Source organism: Talpa occidentalis, unplaced genomic scaffold (genome assembly GCF_014898055.3).
Source record: "Talpa occidentalis isolate TD23 unplaced genomic scaffold, MPIMG_talOcc4v2.1 talOcc4.8, whole genome shotgun sequence".
Classification (NCBI taxonomy): domain Eukaryota; kingdom Metazoa; phylum Chordata; class Mammalia; order Eulipotyphla; family Talpidae; genus Talpa; species Talpa occidentalis.
Genome location: NW_023605194.1, coordinates 43,368,551 through 43,383,192, shown reverse-complemented (window position 1 = coordinate 43,383,192; position 14,642 = coordinate 43,368,551).

Below are 14,642 nucleotides of genomic sequence, written 5' to 3'. Positions count from 1 at the left end.
GCAGCAGAATAGACTTCCTGACCTTCCTACACTGCACGTGAAATGAAACGAGCTAGGCAATTGTGAATTCCTTCAAGTTCTTTTTAAATATTGTTTTTAATTTAAAAAGGCAAATGGAAAATGTATATTTTGATGAGCTAGGGTGTTGTTTTTGAAAGTCAGGTGAAGAATGATTAGAGAGCATAGCTCAGGCTGCTAAAAACAGTGAACCCCTAGAATGTGATTTTTGTTACTTCTTTCCCTGTGTGGCCTTTTGTTGGTAGACTTTCAATTTGGTTGCATTATTCTGGAGGGAGTTAATGGTGTTTCTTTCCCAGGTCTTTTGTGCCTACAACAAAGTTTAAAAAATGAATACCAATGTTTCAATGAAAATTACTAAGAGAAAAAATCCAAGTATGGATGATTCTGTAGGAAAAATGACCCTGGCTCCAAAGAATTGCAAGGAATGATGCAGAACCTATTACTTTATCCACCTCCAGCAATAAAATCCTGATTCCCCAACCATGAACAAGACAGGGACCACCCTATAAAGCATGTGGGAGCCTAAAGCATATGCCCAAGTGCCCAGGAAGTAGAGCAAAGAGCTTCCTGTATGAAGCAGCTTCAGAAGCTCGCATAACTTGATCAGCTTCTCCCATTCTTAGTACCTCAAGTTTGTGGCCAGTCAGCGAGAACACTGCACATTTGCTTTCCTTCATTCTCAGACAAGTTTGTTCTCTCATTCAGGTGCAGTAGGAACTTTGCCATAAGTCTACAATCTGATCTGTAATCTATACCTTATTAAGCAATGTTAGAAAAGATAATTGTCCACCTGTGTCATGTATCCTTTTCTTAAGGTTTACTATTCCAGAGAAAAACTACCTTATCCTAAGAAATTTCACGATTTCTCTCACCCTGAAAAAATCTCAAGAAACCCTCCTTATTTCTTCTCTCATGGCCAAAGTGTCAAAATGAGTTATCAATTCAATCTAGTTCAATCAAGTTTTGATTACTTTAACAGCTTCTATAGATACCATAATATTCCTATTTGGATAAATGCAATAGGTACACCCACTCCATCCTTCTTACTAAAACCCTTCAACATTCAACTTCTTTTGAAAAGCTTCTTTGATTGCCACACTCCCAAGCCTCCTGGTTTTGCTCTTCAGTCTTCATAATCTATTTTTCAGTCCCCCTTTGTAATTTGCCCAACATTAAGTGTGTGTTTCCTCCGGGTGCCCCAATTTGGCCATGTAAAATCTGAGATTATTTAGTAATTGTACATTCTTCCTAGATAGTGAACTTGAAGTTCATCTTCCTAATGCTCCTCTAACTTTTGGGAGCTCAATGTTTTGTTACCTGTTTGATGTTTATACTCAGACATCCCACAGGCAGTGCAAACTAATCTTGCCAAAACTAAGTCTGTAACCTTTCTCATGAATCCTAGTTTTGTAATGTTCTCCACTTTGTTAACTAAGCACATTTACTTACTTACTTTTGATTGCCTAGCACTTAGAACAATTAGAACAATGGAGAAACCCCCTCTCTTTCTCTAACCTGGTCACCAAATAATATTATATTTTTTCCCACTGAAGTTTTAAGTGTCAATTGTTTTCCCTGGCTTCATTGTCATCACCATTTCTAGTTGACACTGGCTTAACTTGTACTTATCCCAACTCAACCCCTGCAGCACTTCTGTTCAGTGACCAGAGCAATCTTGAAGGAAAGGTAATTCTGGTGACACCCACCTATTTCAGTGGCTATGTATACCTAATTTTGGCCTTGAAGTTCAGAAAGTAGCCATAGTTTAAGAAACTATTCTGATTATCTTAGGTAGCAATAGGTCACCGAATTATAAGTTTACAATATCCTTGAAAGAATTTTAAGTTTACAATATCCTTGAAAATTAACAGACTTTAGGCTGGCTTCAGAGAATGACTGCCAGAGTAGCACCACAGAACTAGGCCACCAGGGGAACTGACACCTTCGCAGCAACCTAGCAGATGAAGCAGGAAGTCACAGCCTCAACCTCCTTGACACCCCAGAGTTAGTGCAGATACTAGAATACCCTGATCCTGGCTTGCCTGTAGAAGACAGCCTCAAGTACCTCCAGTTGGCAGAATCTATTTGCATCTAGAGTTTTAGCTATGAAACTGTAGGAAAATAAAGAAATCTAAAAAACAAGTGTCCATCTTCTGCAGTATAGAAAGAGGGTGGAAAGGTAAGGATCCACTATATTTACTATATACTGATCTGGCCCCATCTAACTTCTAGTCTCATTTTATGCTTCTGTCTCCAAAGTTTTAGTTATATTGCCCTACAACCACCCTACCATCATGCCTCAGAGCCAATGGAATTATATTGACTTTTGAGCTCTCAGTGACTGTACAAACTTGGAAGATTGGAGTGGAGTTATCTAAGACTTCCCAAATATCCTCTAAGACTCACTTATGAGGTTAAGTCAATGAACAGACTAGGCTTTTATATCCTAGCAGCCCTAATATTTGCTCTAGAACCCAGGATCGTTGTGGTTCTGTTACTCTTTTGGGTATAGAAAACTGTCCAGAGACCTCAACATCATGGTAAGAGACATACAGATATTTTTCTGATCATCTAGCAACTCTATTTTAACATCTTGAAAGCTTCCAAGCTGCTTAACAGTAGCTGCACCATTTTATATTATTACCAGCAATGTAGGAAGCTTCCAACTTCTCTATGTTCTCACCAACACTTATTGTTTGTCTTGATTATAATCACCCTAATGAGTGCATAGGGTTATTTACAGGCCGTCTATGTCAATTCATATGGATTCTTCAGTGGTGTATATGTACCTTTGCTTCTTTTTTTTATGTCTGTCCTTACCGCCCACCTATCATGCCCCAGAAGCCCCTTCCAAGGACATGGTTCAACTCAATGCACTAAATGGAATGTAATCTGATAAGATTTTAATCTTGTAATCTAAACAGGCATTTTTAATATCAAATACATTAATTTCATTATAAATCAGCATTAACAAATCAGCTTTTGCATCTGGTTTTGATTGTGGGGAAACTAATTTTCAACCATGAATAAAATTTCTCAAAGACCAAGTAAGCCTGTATGACGTTATTATATTCAGTTGTTTTTAATTTCACCGATAAAGTCTAGTGGAAGTTTTGTTATATTAGTATCTTTACAATTTACTCAAATTGACCTCTTAGCCCACAAAACCTAAGATATTTACTCTCTGGCTCTTTATAGGAAAGGTTGGATGACCTCTTATAGAAAGGGAAAAAAAAACCTCCAGGCTGCTTTGTGATATTAACAATATATTTCATTAATATTATCTTAATTTTTACAATTAAGAGTAGGTAATATAAGATCTCACCCCACCCCAGGAAGGCAGGATGTTGCTGTTGAATATGTAACTGTACACAAATCCAGATGGTCTTACTTTGAATTAACTGCCAAGGAACAGAAACTGGACAATAGCTAATCTGGCTGGAAGGACTTGTGCACTCAAACCTCACCATATTTAGCCAATTCAACTGCTTTCATTTGCTATTAAGTGGTCTCTCGTGGTTTCCTTAAGACTCTTATCACTAAGCATTTCCAAAGTGAAAAAAGATTCAGTCATTAACTAGGTTGTGAAAATACCACATGTGAATGAACAGACAGGCATGGGAGGTACCACATCACAGCCCCTGCAGCCTTGTTCAATAGAACAGCTGTATTTTAAACTTAGGTGCTAATTCCAAAAGTTAGCTACTGCTTACAAGATTAGCTCACTCTCACTTGAGAGCCAGCGGGTCAAGGAGGAGTTAAGAACTGCATAAAATGACTTGCTACATTGGCTTTCAGTCACTAAGTATATCTTGAAGAAACCGATGGTTCAGACTTTCTCCATGAGACCTAATGTTTTGTCTTTATACTAATGGCATTGATGGCTTGAAAAAGTAGATTAAATTCCATGGCACCTTTTCCTCCCATCACGCCACCAATGAAAGATTTATAGCCTAGCACATTCATTAAGATTGAATAAGATGGTGCATACAATTGTTCAGACAAAAAATAAGTGTTCGTTTTCAGGTCTTTGGGCCTGAAGTATGATCTCCAACAGTAAATTTTTTGAAAAGTCAGATTTATAGCCCCAAGATATATAGTTCTTAAAGTTCAGAAATAGAAACAAGCAAATATGTAGCCCAAAGGTGACCTTTCAGATGGATCACAGAAGCATGAATTTAATAAGCTGGACAATAGAAAACTCTGTAAAATCTACAAGATGGTGGGTGTATTCTGCCAGTCTCTAATAGAGATCAGGAGGTGAGAAGCCAAATGTTTGAATGCAACATTAGATGGGGTCAGAGAGTAGGAGGAGGAATAGTACCAGTAGCAGCTCCACAGAAAGTAGGATTTTGAATGGTAGAACATCCTATTTTTTTAAAGATTTATTTATTTATGTATACAAGAACTTGGGTACAGGCCAGAGGTGTGGGGGTTGAGAGGATTCACCAGAGACAGAGTGGGAAACAGAACGGGCAGATTGACCAAAGTACACTGCTGAGGGGAGCAGCAGGTGAGCCAGGAGAGGTCTGCTGCGCCAAGTGGATTGCTCCCTGGTTGGGGATCAAACTCGTGCGGCTCTTGGCCGCAGATAGCTTCATAGGTTGCGTCTTAACCCCTTGCACCACTGGGCAGGCCCATCCTATTTTTGTATGTTAGAAATCTCTACATTATGAAGGAGCTGGTCAAAAAGATAGATTAACACTTGACCTAGACAGTAAGAAGTCCTTCATTAATACCAAAATCATAAGTCACAATGAGATAATAAAGAATGGATTGAAAATATTGAGGTCTGTTCTTTATCACCCATATCACAATGATGGTTGGTAACTGGAAATGATCAGCAGCACTAAAAAAAAATGACAAGGCCGATTTAAGTAAGTTAGGTTGATTTATTATGTAAACTTGGGAGGACTTTTTAACTTACTTATGAACAGGTTTAATGAGTTAGATAAAACAGAATCTACTGTTCCAAAAGGCAAGTAAGATAGGACAAATTGGGGATGCCTGGCCATTTACCATTTGAGCATTAATAGAATTACAAAAATAAGTCACCCCAAAAAGTGACAAGGGATGTGTAAGATATAAGGGGTTCTTGTTTCATTTGGTAGGAGTTCAATAGAAGAGACTATATTAAGCACATCAACAGGTAGTTTAAGAAAGAATCATTTCTGGTTATTAAAGTAGTATACAAGTTTATAAGGATGTCTAACCTATCAGATTTTTTACTTAAGAAGTCTTAAGTCGTGATGTACATAAGAAGGTAAAACACCTTTAGCTTTGAGAAATTATAGCACTTAGTGTCATTGAATATGACTATGTCCCAGCAGTCCCATGGTTTTGTAGATATCTCAGACCTCCTAAGTACATAAGGGACATTAGAAGTGCAGTTTCATAGCATGGTCAGACAAGATAAATATTACCTACGCTGAATGATATGCTATGCCATTAGAACCGGCTAGACTTACATAGCATAGAAACAGGTAAGTCAAATGTCTGACCAAAAGAGACAGCAGCATTATCATTTATGTAGATAAACACATAACTGTTATAGGACAGGGAGAGGGGCAGCCCAAACCCCGCAAACCTGCCTATTCTACATGGGTTCTACCATCCGCCGCATCAACACAAAAACATAGGAGACTTTAATGGGAAGGATCTTTAATAAAAACTAGGAAACAATACAGGTGAGGCAAAGAGTCTAGTTTCTAGATGAAGCACCCAAAGTTACCCATCCCCTCGTGGGTAAAACTCCATCCATATGGGGTCGGCCCAGAGCAAGGCCCCAAAGCCTGCCACAAGTCTAAAGCATCTTCCAGTGGGGACCCACAGAAAAGGGTCACAAACAACCAGACAAGCCCGGAAGGAAAAGAGCAAAATCAACATCCAGATAAAAGCTGCCATTGTCACCTCCCCACGGGTCTCACCCACATCTGTGTCACCCAGTCCACGACCAAAAGGCAAGCGCAGTTTCTTCACGTGTCTCTAGGCTCCATGCGCCTCCTCCAGGTCTCCTGGCTCCATCCTGCTTCCTTCCTCCTTCAGTCTCTTCCTGCAGCTTCTTCTCTTCCTGCTTAGCTCCACCCTCCCTTGGGTGGGGCAGGGAACCTCCCCCTTTCCTGGGGACCACCCTGTTGCAATCCCCCCTTTTAATTTTATTCCACCATATCTATGGTGGCACATTATCATTTATGTAGATAAACACATAACCACTACTTTTCAGGATAAATTCACTTCCCCCAGTACTGGAATTCCCCTAGACATGAGTTCTAACTATTGCCCACCCCACCCCCCAACACAGGGCACCAAAATAGGATGGGAAGCCCTTGCAGCCCCGATATGTCAAGGACACAGCAAGTCTCAGGTGCTAGCAGGCTGCCTTGCCTGGGGCCCACAGCAGTATCCCCACTGACCCTCAGTAAGTTTTCTTCTAGATTCAGACTAAACTCTGCTGACCCAGACCCAGCTTATCCAAATACAGATGTTTGGTTCTCATGATGCCCCTACATTCCTGAAACTTCTCTGGGAGTTTAGGAGGAGCTAGACATCTTAAGAGTCATTGATATAGCTAAAAATAAAAAATAAAGAAAATCTAGGACTATCTACTTGGTTCCTAGGAGCACGACCCCAAACCAAATTCATGTGTACCTGGGCAAGAACTGGCCTTGACCCATTCATAACTCACTTGCCTTCAAGTCATGTCATTGAATTCTTGGAGTTACTAGTGTGATATTATCCTGCCATAACAGGCTAAATTCTAGAACCTTCCCCTGTTCCCTACACATCAATTCCTCTCAAGCTGCACCTGGGAACAAAATGGGTTTCCCTGCTGTATCTTGGCACCTGGCTTGGGCAGTGCTGGCGTCTTTTCTGCCAGTCTTCTTAGAGAGAAATAGGGAACATGCAAACTCTATACTTGGTCAGTTTCCCCACAATTGCTCTTAACACTTTCCCAGAATCCTGCTCTGTCAGTTTCTAGCAGGTTCAGGTACCCTAGGTTTGTGAAAGCAAGGGACTGTTAGAACCACAGATCTGCCTCTCTTCTTTGTAAGGACATTTACACTCTGGCATATTCTAAGTGGCCAGCCTTGCTAGCCCTATTAGTCCTGTTTTGAAGCTACATCCCCTGCAGAGGAAGTATGGAGAGCTCATCTGCCTTCTGCAAGGTCATTCAAGTTATTTAATGTTCTTTATCTTAAGGATATATTGGTCAATAAAAATCCATACAATTTACATTATTGATTTTGTTGTTGTATTATCTTTGTATGCTAAGAAAAAATAAATAGAAGCTAGGAATTAAGATGGATGATTTGAGAGAAATCATATGAGAATTGTAAGTTTCAGCACCACTGAATGTTAAGTAATCCCAGCTTTTAAACAACAGTAACAGTCAACCTTCCTCCTTCCCAAGCATTGAAAGTCAAAGACAGAGCTGACAGAAGAGACTAAAGCACTAGGGTCTCCCAGTAGGCATCATGTTTGGTATTAGGGAATAGGGCTTGGTATCTAGGTAGTGCCTGGTATGTTTGCAGGTACGGGGACTGCTAGTGTCTAGTCTGACCTGAGCCTGGAAGGGACTTGGGAGGACAATCATTTTATGGTGACTGGCACAGACTCCCACAGATGGAACCAGGGATGTTCATACACTTAAGGTACTTTGCTTTTGAAGAGCAGTATGCTATGACTTGATAAGGATGTCTTTCTGATCTTTGTTGTTGATACTGCAATAATAAATGGAGCAGCAGGAAGACAAGATTGGGGCTCCCATGGAGGAGATTCACACGCAGGACCCTTCTCTGCCTAGCTTCTTATATCAAGCACTGGGCACGTTATCATGCGCACTCGATTTTTGCCCATTAGCTTCTTCCTAAACCACAGACCAAGCCAGACAAATGCCATATCTGGGTGTTCATGATGGGTATCAGGGTTCAGCGACACAGAAACTGCTGGGGAATTCTTGGCCACCCTTAGCTCCCTAATGAGTCAAGCAGTTGTTTAAAGATCCCAGCCTCTCTTCTGGAACCCAGTTCTGCTCAAAGGAAGCCCTTTATTCCAAGAGCCAAGTCCAAGGTGTGAGATCCCAGTCTAGCCATCGCCTCCTCAGGATCCTGCCCATGATGTGGCCCTCGAATCTGAGGTGCAGCTAATGGCATCTTTTCCAAGAGCAGGAATTCTGGGGGTAAAGGCAGCCCAGAGAGCCACCCAGAGCCTCCAGCTCAGGGGTCAGGCAAGCCCTGACATCCATACTCAGTCAGCCTGCCCCAGGCACTCAGTTTTCCCCTGCCTCTTCTCTCCCTCTTAGATCTTATTGTTTCTATCATGCTATAAAAAGGAAAGGGGTTGGACCTCAGGAGCCCATTCTGTTAGAGAATGCAATGGGGGGCTGGGAGCAATATTGATGGAGGGGCACCCCAGACCAAAAGATCAGAGAAAATAACTTCCAGACATGACTCTTACCCCTTTGTAAACATTAACATTTTCCTGTGTGGCCTTGGGCAAGTGAATTAGCTCCTCTCAGTCCCATCCTCCCTCTCCTTGTGCCTGCCCAAGAATACATAGACAATGTGCAGAGGGTGCCTTGAAAAGGGGGAAGAGGGTCCAGTTACAAGGTACAGCTAGGGCAGGAAGGGATGAAGGGCTAGGGAATCAGATGACTGGGAGAATATTTGAGCAAAATCACTTCCTGATAAGTTCCAAACCTGATAAAAAGGGTAAAGGCGAGTAGAATAAACATCTATTTTTCATGATTCCAAGCTCAAATGTGAGAAGACAGTAGCAGGGGTGATGAGGGATAGAAAGTAAGTGAAACATTGATAAGAGCCAGATTAATATTGCAGGAGAGGCCAGACTGCAGGTAGGGAGGGAGGACCCTAGGTGCCCTTCCCAGAAACTGCTTACTTGGAAAAATACAAATGTACACAGGGCTCTAAGGGGAGCTGGCTGAGGACTAAGGGTCTGTGGCTGGAGTCAGGGGTTATGATGGTTCCCTCTTCAGAACTGAAACCTAGGTTTGGGGGTATGATTTGGACACGTGGTATCACCCAGGCTTCATTAGTGCTGGGTCACCATGTGCCCTACCTTGCTGGGTTATTCACACTTTGCTCTGATTAAGTTGTCATCAACAAAGACCTTGTGGTGTAAAGTGAGCCTAAGATGAATAAGAAGAAATAGAAGAGCAATTTAAATAAGAATCCTTCAAAGTGATTCACTGGGTTCCCAGTCCCACCTCAGCCTCAGACCCTGAGACTCAGCCAGGAGGGCCTCTCCCCAGGTAGCCAACCCCAGGGCAACCCCATTGCCATTCCTGTCTAACCTGCCCACTTGCAGCTTCTGGCCTAGGATCACTCAAGTCCTCAGAGGACCTGCTGGCTGTCCCCAGGTAAAACCTTTGTCCCCAGAATGGACTCACTCAGAGCTGAAAAGTCAGAGATAGAGCCTGTAGCCCCCGTGACAGCCCTTCATAAAGCCTCAGTCTCCTCCACAGCTGTCCCTGTTACAGGACAGAGAGAGGGGCACCCCAGAACCCCCAAGCCTTGCGTTAAGGTGAAACATATAAGACCTTTATTGGAAATGAACTTTAATTAATTAGTGTGCAATACAGAAAAGACAATATTGTTTTCAAATCTAGCACCCAAAGTTATCCATCCCCTCATGGGTAAAAATCCACCCAAACAGGATTGGCCCAAAACAAGGCCCAAAAGCCTGCCATAAGTCTAAAGCACCTTTTGGCAACTGGTAGGACACATTCACCAATTCATGTCTCTCTCTTTCTCCCTAAGTTATTTATTTCTTCATTTCCTCTTCTTTTGTACATAAACCCTTTATTACCCTTTTCATCCATCCCTGCACTTAAGTCCCTTTTAAGTGCACCTGACCCACAGTCAGGCCAATCCATTTCACAGTGGGGTTGCCCTGTAACACCCCCATCCTTCTCCGCCCCCCTCCCCATATTCCTACCTCAATTCTGCTGCTGAGTGTCTGGGAGCCACCGCCTCCCTTTGACTTTCTTTTTCCCTTTTCCTTTTAAAAATTCTTTAAGCTAGAATGTCACATCAAGCAATGCAGATCACCTTATTTTAAGGAGAGTAATTCCTGTCCCCTAACCAAAAAACAGGTTTTCCCCAATATCCAAAAGTAGAGTGTTCCTACAAAAAAAGGGGGGGAGGGGAAATTGATGTAAAGCAATTACCATTCATTTATATGGAAAAAAATTTGAGCGTTCCAAGACCCCCAAAATAACCAACCAAATCATACTAAATAACACGGAGAGCCTAAAAATAGCACCACACATAGTAAAAACAGGAATGATATGCTACGTGTGCAGTCGGTGGAGTAGTTTCGGGAAAGCAGCTTGGCGGTGCCTCTCCTGCTGGTCCGGAAGCCAGCTGCCTCCATTACGGTTGCTGCAAACAGAAGCTGGACGCTATTCCAGATTTTTCGCTTTTGTCATGAAAGTGAAATCCTCTTCGGATTTCTTTCTGTTAGTGACAGCAGGTAGTAAGGCAAGTCTTCTGCAAAAGTGAAGTTGTGTGATACAAAATTTTGAAAAGAAGGGATACCTGTACCAAAGAAATGGAATGGTAATAAAGATCGTCTTCTCTTTCCATTTTCTTTATTTTACACAAATGTTCCCTGAGTACCTAAGGTGAGCCAGGCACTGCCATGAATGCCCTCAGCCAGAATTCTCAGGAGAGCCTACCAAGGAGGAGGACTGAGAGCCAGAAAGAGCAGGGCCAGGTCCTGCTCCAGGCTGCCCAGCCCCAGAGCTGCGCCCCATACCCGGGCTCTGCCACGGTTAGGGCTGAGTGCACTCTGGTCTCCATGTGTCTCTCTGGAAAATGGATGTGGCTTGCTCTGCCCTGACCCCATCAGGGTGATTATGAGGAACTCTGGAGGCTGGGATCCCAATAACCCCACCAGCCCTCCCTGGTGGCTTCATCCCAGCTCTGCAGATGGTGGGGTTCTCTCCACACCACCCCCAGTTCCCGCGCATCCATAGAGGTGAGTCCCACTCCAGAAAGCATGGGAAGCCATATACCAGAAACCTTAAACCGATAAGGGCAGGAGAATCTCAGCAATGAGGGATTGAGATTTGGAATTCAACACACTTAGGTTTGAATTAGGGCTCCAGCATGCACTGTCTATGTGACCTTGGAAAAGTTGCTTACCCTTGCTGAGCCTCAGTGGGGTTTTGCTTTTTTATTTCTCTCTCTTAATTGGGATCATGCTATTTCATAGGGTTGTTGTGAGGCATTGACAAACTCAACAGATGAAGGCTCACCACTAATCTGTTAGCAGCATCAATTTGCCATAAATGATATAAAGATAGTCTTACACCCTAACTGGAGGGCTTGATTACCAAAGACCAAAGAGATCTTGTGCCCAGAGGCTTCCAAAGAGTGTCCCATGAGTTATGGCCTATAGACCCTGGTAAAGTCTGCGTATTTACTGTGTCCCCCTCCTTTATTTCAAGAGGGCACCTCCAAGTCCTTTCTGTACCCACCCCAAACTGTCTGACCTGTGACACTTGCTTAAAACTAACTCCCTAGACTCTGGTTATTTTTTCTGTAACTTTGGAGCATTCCCACACTTGTCTTAGATCTGGAAGGAGCCTTGCTAACCATCCAGCCCAGAATCCCCATTACACAGAAGAGGGGATTATATTCAGAGGAGCAAAATCACACCATCCACACAGCTGGTAAGACCAGGACTAGACCCAGACTTCCTGACTCCCAGGAAGTCTAGCTGTCTAGAGCTGATCTTTTCTTGGAAAAACACGGAAGAAGCAATCAGTTTGAAAGCCATCCTAATAAGCTGGGCCAAATTTGGCCCACTGATGGATTTGCTTTACCACTATGCCTCCTTTCAGTATTTTAATTTTGAATCCATATTGTAAAAAATTAGGAGATTTCTCATAAAAATTCACATCCCCAATTCCCCTTGATAGATAAGTGAATATGGTAATACTAGTCCCTTGACGTCATCTGCTATCGCCAAGTAGTAGCTACCTTGGCACATGTATCTCCAATTATCCACAGTCCCTACCACTCCTTGCAGGCTCACACTCAGCTTCATTCACTGCACATTTCCTACTTGTCCAAACAGGAAGCCCTTTGACGGCAGGGTCTATGTGTTCCTATGTTCTCAACTCCTTTCTATTTAGACCCCAAAGTGTTTGACCCAGGTGCTCCCTAGATGGCAATAATGACCACTCCCAGACATTTGTCCTGCCAGTCTTGCCTTAAAGAGCTTGGCTTCAAGAGTTCCAAAGACATATCATAGCTGCTTCCCAAACCACTGTGCAGTGTGATGGGGAGGGGGGACAATGAGCATTATCAGCCCAATTTACAGGTGAGGAAACTGATTGGCAAGTAGTATTGTGGGACTAGAATTAAATAAATTATAGCTTATATCATTTAATAAACAAGCTTAAATAAAACATACATACTTTTTTGGTTCCATAAATAAATAAATAAAGCAAGCTTAACTGGGGTGCTTCCTGACTATTAAGAGTATTAGAACTGAGAGGTTGGAAATAGGTGGGTGTGAGAAGCTGGTCTTAGAGGTCGGGGGCAGGGCAGAGTGGCCTGAGACCTGGCCTGGCTGCAGGATCTGGAGGACGCAGCTCTGGGAGGTGGATGAGCTAGCCTCCCAGTGAGCCAGCCCATTCCCTTCCTTGGCCAACCCAGCTCTTCTCTTGAGCCACTGGGGATCCAGTTGGAGGCGGAATGGGGAGGGTTCAGGACCAGGCCCCAGCCCTGCATGTATTAGGAGGAACAGAATTGTGCGGAGAGCTGTAGAAATTTATTGCCCGTGCATTATTGATAGTTATTGTACCCTACAAGCTATAAATTATTGACAGGACCAAGAGAATGGAGAGGCAGGGGCTGCAAGCGTGGCTAAGAAGAAGGGGCTGGAGCCAGAATGTGCAGAATGAGGGAAAGGAGCATGGTTTGGGCAGGAGTACCCAAGCTGGGCGGGTGGGTTACCTGTGTTCACCCCCATGTAGGAGAATGTTCTGTCTTTCTTTGGATACTCAATCTTTCCTCAACTTCTTCCTCTGCACCATCACCTCCTCCTCCTACCCCTTCCACTCCCCCTCCTCTTCTTCCTGCTCTCGGGCCTGGAAGATCACCTCTGGTGGACTGGTTGACATACAAAAGAGGCCTCAAGGACAACCCAAGTGCTGGATACCCAAGCACTAGGGGTACCATATCCTAAAATGGGGGGAAACTAGGGGACAGACATTGGGTGAGGTGGAACAAGTAGTCTTGTTTTAGCCAGGTGAAGTTTGAGAAAACTGTCAGTCAGCCAGGTGAAGGTGGAGGGGATTTGTTGTCATAATAATGACTAACAATTAGTGGGCACTTTCGACATGCCAAGATCTTTCCAGACATAGAACCTCATCCCCACAGCAATGCTTACAGAGCAGTACAGAGGGGTTAAGGCATTTATCCAAGGTCACACAGCTAGTTAGTGGCAGAACTGGGATTCCAGCCCAAGTAGTTAGGCTCCAAGCCTGGGCTCTTAACCATCACACTGGATATGTAAGTCACTGTCCCTGAATGGGGAGATTAAGAGAGGTTTTATTTGCTTTTTGTGCTTATCTCTATTTTCCAAATTTTCTACAATGAATATGCATTACATTTGTAATCAGAAAAAAACACACACAACAAATTACTTTTTTAATAGCATCTCCCCTCCTCCCAAGTCCCTAGATGCCTCTAACCTATCCCTTCTCTAGCCTGTCGGCAGCCCCAGTACCATCTTCCATGCAGGAGGGAGGAGAGGAGAAGCCAGGGGCAGCCACACGCTGCCCCCCGGCATGCAGGCTGGGCATGTCGCACAGGGCTGCCTCCATCTACCTCATCCAAGTCCAGAGCTGTGACTATGGGCACTGGGTATCGGGCTCCCTCGGGCCTCTCTGCCAGGCCTGGCAGCTTCTCCTTTGGCTCCTCAAGAAATGGGGGCCTACGCCAAGTCACCCCCACCTCAGCTCTATCAGTTTATAGCAGCTGGGCTGGGAACCGGACCCAGGAACAGGCTAGAAATGTGGAAGGAGGGGCCTCCCCGGTGGTGCAAGGGGTTAAGCACCGCACTGTGAAGCTGTCCACAGCCACTGCAGCATGAGTTCGATCCCCAGCCAACCAGGGAGCTACCCACATGGCACAGCAGACCTCTCCTGTCTCTCCCGCTGCTCCCCTCAGCAGTGTATTTCAGTAAATCTGCCTGTTCTGTTCCCCACGCTGTCTCTGGTGAATCCTCTCACCCCCCACATCTCTGGCCAGTACCCCAGTTCTTGTATGCATAAATTAATAAATCTTTTAAAAAAAAAAAAGAAATGTGGAAGGAGCCCTCCACAAACCATTCCCAGCCCTGCCTGTGCCGCCAAAATTCTATATCCATCTCTTTGTAGCAAGTTTCCCTAGATAAACTAGTGTCCCCAGATTGGGATCATAGGCTTTATTATCACCCTCACAGTTCCAGCTAAGCAATTCTTAACTGGAAAGACTGGAGGGGTACACAAGAGAACACGTGTGTGCATACACACACACACACACACCTGAAATCACCTCAAGTGATGGACAACTGACAGACCAAGTATGAAGCATCCCTTCTAT